This window comes from Peromyscus eremicus, chromosome 1 (genome assembly GCF_949786415.1).
Source record: "Peromyscus eremicus chromosome 1, PerEre_H2_v1, whole genome shotgun sequence".
Classification (NCBI taxonomy): domain Eukaryota; kingdom Metazoa; phylum Chordata; class Mammalia; order Rodentia; family Cricetidae; genus Peromyscus; species Peromyscus eremicus.
The window spans coordinates 116,312,884-116,318,897 of NC_081416.1; the positions used below are offsets into that span (position 1 = coordinate 116,312,884).

Genomic DNA, 6,014 nt, shown 5'->3' on the forward strand with positions numbered 1-6,014 from the left:
AGGCCAGTCTTGAGGGTCACTTGTGAGTGGTCACAGCTGCCCTGATGATGGTGGAGGAGAGCTGCCCTACAATAATGGAGACACCCTAGCTCTTCAGGCAGGGGTAGAGTAGGAAGAAGTGGGGGTGGGGAGAGTCACCTCATCTGTCTACTCAATAGAAGTGATGGAAATTTCCTTAGGCATAATTGACATTGGCTCCACTATGTCAATGGGTCACCAGGGTTGACTTATCTAGTAATGGTAAGGTGCCTGGAGCTCCTGCCTTCTGGTTACACACTGGTGGTGGGTCCAGGTGCTTCACACAGAGGGGCAGGACTGACAGCATCCCCCCTGGGGCATCATTACCATCTTGTCAGAAGTGCCTGATCAGACAAGGCATGGGGGCCCCCACTGTAGGGACTCATATAGATGCATAGACAGTAAAAAATGATATTACTTCTCCCTGCTGCTACCCACAAGCAACCTCAGCACCCCCCAACCCCCAGTGCTTATGCTTGAAAACCAAGTATTGGCAAGGATCTTTTCTCCCCACTTCTTTCCTTGTAGCATCCTCCAGGGATCAATAGTGAGCAGGCTGCAGCCGGCTCCAGGCAAAAGTCCTCTGGCTGAGGATCTCTCAGAAGAGCCTGAGGGCAGATGCCACCAGCACCAGAGTTTCTGGACCTTCTTAGGCCGTGCACTTGGAGCAAGGCTGAGCATCATGGCTGGAGGCATTAGTCAGGGGTCTCTAGAGAACAGAACTGATAGAATGACTCTATAGAAGTGTACAGGACTCATTAGAATGGCTTGCAAGGCTGTAGTCTGGCTAGTCTAATAATGGCTGTCTGTTTACCAACTGAAGGATCAAGAAATCTAGCGGTTGTTCAGCCCGTGAAGCTGGGTGTCTCAGCTGGTCTTCAGTTCATGCTGGAATCCAGTAGGCTCTCGTGCCAGTGAAGGAACGGACTTGCTAGTGAGAGTGAGAACAAGCAGGCAAAGAGAACAAGCTTCCTTCTTCCGCGTCCTTCACACAGGCTGCCAGCAGGTGTGACCCTGATTAAAGGTGGATCTTCCCACCTCAAGTGATTTAATTAAGACAAAATTCCTCACAGGGGTACCCAGCCACTTGGGTTGTAGTTAATTCCAGATGTAGTCAAGTTGGTAGCCAAGAATAGCCATCACACTGAACATAGCCCCAGCACTCCATTGTGGGTTGGGAGTAGTAGAAACTAATAATTCCTTCCCCACTTTGTAAGTGATATTTGACATCGGGAGAGGGTTTGGACAACTGCCAATGCCACTGTCCTGGTCCTGGCACTCACATGAAGCCACCCCCAGACTCAGCCAGCTGGCACCTCACCTCCTCCTCCATCCCCTCTGTGCTACACTGACCCCTCCCTACAGTAGCACTTTGGAAGTCAGTGTCAGTACTGAGCCACAAGACAGGTCTGGTTCCTGAGGCTGCCACTTGTGAAGCCAACGTGTGTTTCCATGGAAGGGCACACAGCCACGTGCAGCTAGCGGCGGTGGAAGTGGGCAGGGGTTTGCAGCTCTGGTATATAACACAGGCACAGGGTGGGAGGGGCTGCGGCGTGGTTCTGGCAGAGCAGGAATTTCTGGCCTCCACGGGCAGGATCTGAGCTGCTGCTAGCAGGCCAGAGTAATTAAACTAGCCTGCATGGACAGGTGGGCTCTTAAAGGGCCATTAGGGCCATAGTGATGGCCTAGTCCCACGTTGGGTGCCAGATATTGCAATAAATCCATGGGAGTCTACTTAAGGAGTATTGGGGAATTTATTAGGATATAAATTGGGGAGAACAACTCACTAAACAGGGTAAGAGAAATCGTTGCAGAGTCCTGGAAGGCTGATAGCTGATCCCAAGCTGCTTCTGCCGCTCGAGTCAATCCACACAGTCCAAGCCCATGAGGGAAGAGAGAAGAGCTTGGAGTATGTGCCCCTCAGGTCTTAAGCTAGCTCTGAGGCCACTCCCTAGGAGCTGACACCTCAAGGTCATAGATGGAACAGGTAGCCACTATAGTAGAGTGTCTGGGGTCCCAGGGATAGGGGTATGCAGGGATCCTAATGTAGCCTAAATTCAGCCAACTAGGGTTCCTCTCAAGAGAGCTCCGAACTACAGCACCCTCAGGTGAGAGCCCAGTGAGAAATGAAGTCAGTTCCTTTCAGAAACAGGCTGCCATGCAGATTTCAGGTCACACCTATCTACTCAGGCTATGTGCCTTCAAGGCTGCAAAACTGTCCATCGTTAATATTAGCACCGTCTGGGCCACCTCTGTCGCCTCGACTCCTTAAGAAAGGAGACCCTCCCACCCTGGCTTTGGAGCTGGTGCAGGGGGATGCTGGGATAGTCTGTTTCTCTTTCTATGCTATTATCCATGGCAGGTTTTTTGTTTGTTTGATGTTTTAATTTTACAAAATATTGCCGGGCGGTGGTGGCGCATGCCTTTAATCCCAGTACTCGGGAGGCGGAGGCAGATGGATCTCTGTGAGTTGGAGGCCAGCCTGGGCTACAGAGTGAGTTCCAGGACAGGCTCCAAAGCTACACAGAGAAACCCTGCCTCGAAAAAAAAAATCTATGGTTTTGAATGCTAGAGTTGCTTTTATGATCACTAGCATTTCTGATTTCCATTGCCTCCCTGACTCCACTCCTGTTCTCCAGAAACAGCCATTCTCAACTATTTAAAAAAAATATATAACTTATTTCCAGAGCCTAGAGAGATGGCTCAGTGGTGAAGAGCACTGGAAGGTCTTCCTCAGGACCCAAGTTTGATTCCCAGCACCTACACGGCAGCTCATAACTGTCTGTAACTCCAGTTCCAGGGGGATCCAGCACCCTCTTCTGACCTCTACAGACACCAGGCACATACAAGGTACACATACATGCATGTAGGCAAGACACTCATATACGTGAAAAATAAAGTAAATCTTTTAAAAAAAATAAGTAATTTCTTTTCCAAAAGAGTTATTCATGTGAGTCTGTGTGGTTGTGTGCTGTGTGTGTACAGGTGCCTGAAGAGACCTGCAGAGGTCAGGAGTGGCTTTGAGTTCCCCTGGAACTTGAGTTACAGGTACCTGTTAGCCACCTGACTAGGGTGCCGGGAACCAAACCCCGGTCCTCTCCAACAGCAGCAAATGCTCTTAACACTGAGCTACCTCTCCAGTCCTCAATTCTTTTCTTATTGTTATTAATGAACTATGTATATATTTGTATATATTCTACACACACACACACACACACACACAGTAGGAAGCAACTTCATATGCAAGATAAAATAGCACATGCCTGTAATTCCAGCATTCAGGAAACAGAGGCAGAAGGATTACACATTCAAGGCCAACCTAGGCTACTCAGTGAGACCTAGGAAAGGCCTAGGGTGGAGGTGATAGAGAGATCAAGCTAATTAATACATTCATAACCTCAGATAATGATTCTTGTCTGTAGTAGCAGCATTTGAAATTCCTTCAGCAATTTCGAAATACATAGTGCACTTTCAACTGTATCCACCAATCCATCAAACAGTTTGAGAGTTTGCCTCAAATCCTGTCTGAGGTTTGCTAGTCTTTGACCAGTATCTCCCTAGGCCCAGGAACTGCCCTTCAGTTTCTAGGAGCTTTATTGTTTTAGATCCAACAGGCAAATAAGGCCGTGTAGATCTGTCTTCGTATGCCTGACTTAGCTCACTAAGCAGAGTATATTCTAATTCCATCTCCACTGTCATGAATTGCAGAATAGAATTTCTTTCCTTTGAAAGGCTGAATGGTATTCCATTGTGTGTATATTACACACTCTCTTTAGTTACTCATCTGTGATGGATACAGGTTGATACCATAACGTGGCTGTTGTGAATAACACTGCAATCAACATGAGGTGTCGATATCCTTTTGACACTGAGTTTAACCTTTTGGGGAAATACTCTGAAGTGGGATTGCTGTATTATATGGCAATTCTATTTTTAGTGTTTATGAACTCCATACTTTTCCCATGCCTTAATGACTTAATATTCCCATCAACAATGTACAAACGTTTTCTTTTCTCCACATTCTCACCAATATCTGTTACCTCTCACCTTATGATGATAGTTGTTCTGGAAGGCATGGAAGTTGTTCTGGAAGATATCTCACTGAGTCCTCCGCGCTGCCAGACCTCCACTGTCACGGGTCGCAGGCATGCTCCTGGGAAGGACCTGTTCCAGTCAGTGCTGCCCTACCTGTCAGTGCCCCTACCTGGCTGAAGCTGACATCAGATGACATGAAGGAACAGATTTACACACTAGCCAAGAAAGGCCTGACTCCCTCCCAAATAGGTGTGATCCTGAGGGACTCACATGGTGTGGCACAGGTCCATTTTGTGACTGGTAACACAATTTCGAGAATCCTTAAATCCAAAGGCCTTCCCCCTGATCTCCGTGAGGATCGCTACAATTTGATTAAGAAAGTAGTTGCTGTCTGCAAACATTCTGAGAGGAACAGAAAGGATAAAGATGTTAAATTCCGTCTCATTCTGGTAGCAGAATTCACCTGTTGGCTCCTTATTATAAGCCTAAGTGGATCCTGCCCAATTGGAAATATGAGTTGTCCACAGCCTCTGCTCTAGTGGCATAAATCCTCTTGTGTATGTGAGTAAAAAATAATATTAAACCAAGTGTGGTTGGTAGCACACGCCTATAATCCCAGCACTCAGGAAAGCAAAGCAGGACAATTACTGTAAAATTTAGGACAGCCTAGGCTACAAAGTAATATTCTATCTCAAAAAAGTTATTATTATTTAAATTAGATAAGATTAAATTAAATTAGGAAGTCCTTTGCAAAACACAGAAAGTGGCCTTGAAATGTTAAAGGAGACAATGCCTAATAAAAGTATGGCCACCATGAATCTTCGGGCAAGAAATGAAATTCACAAAGTAAGACTGCAGGAAATTATCAGCAACCCACAAAAAAACACAAAAGCAGGAGGAGGCGGTATTTCATCTCTCTCAGCACGTGACCAGTCAGCAAGCAGGACATGAGCAGGCCCATGAAGGCTCTGCATTTTATAACCAATAAGGTTGAATTCAACATCCTCACTGAACACTGTCCTTTCAAGTACTGATAGAACATTTATTTAAAAAAAAATCAGCCTTTTCTAAGGCCCCAAATAAAAACTGTACACATTCAAAAGAAGTATGAGAAGGCCACGCCCAGTGTGTTTCAGAGTAAAGGTGCTATAGTAAGTAAAGGGATGCAGTAAAGGTGGAAACTGGAATCCCAGACATCACACGTGCTGCTGATGGGATGTGAAATGGCGCCACACTCTGCAGTACAGTTAGCAGTTTTTTAATCAGTCAGGCAAACATCTACTGTGTGCCCAAGTCTTTCACTCCAAGGCACTTATTGAGGAGAGAAGAAAGTTCTTGTCCATATTATCTAAGTGCAAATACACATGCAGGTTTGTCTAGGATAGCTAAACACTGGTTCAAACTGCTGTGGTTTGACTATGGCCTATCTCCTTGAACTTGTATGTATAGGAATCCCCAGATTGCATGGTAATAGTAGTAAGAGTGTAGAAATTAAATCCAACTATGGATTTAGTGCTGGGGAATATGGAAAGTGATCAGGTTTGGATAAAGTCATTAAGGTGGAATGCAAAGACTGAAGCTTGGTGGCGTTATGAGAAGAGGATTTGGTGTCTGCCAGGAATCTCAGCACCAGAGAGGCAGAGACAGGAGGAGACAGCAAGTTCAAGGCTATCCTAGACTCAAGAGTAAGTTTGAGGCTAGTCTTGGCTACAGGGTGAAACCCTATCTAGGAAGGAAGGAAGGAAAGGGGGAGGGGGAAGGGAGGGATAGAGGGAGGGAGAAAGAAAGGAAAGAAGGCAGGAGGAAGGAAGGAAGGAAGGAAGGAAGGAAGGAAGGAAAGAAGGAAGGAAGGAAAGAAGGAAGGAAGGGTGAGCAAAAGAGATACAGAGACCAGATATGGACACGGATATGTACTTTCTCTATGCCATGGTCTGTTTCAGGGTTCTGCCAACAAGAAGGCC

The 6,014-nt window shown here is 46.2% G+C and overlaps 1 pseudogene; it reads left to right on the forward strand.

Moving 5' to 3' along the window:
- The first annotated feature begins 3,815 nt into the window (after positions 1 to 3,815).
- Positions 3,816 to 4,691, forward strand: LOC131902267 (small ribosomal subunit protein uS15-like; annotated as a pseudogene).
- The last annotated feature ends 1,323 nt before the right edge of the window (positions 4,692 to 6,014 follow it).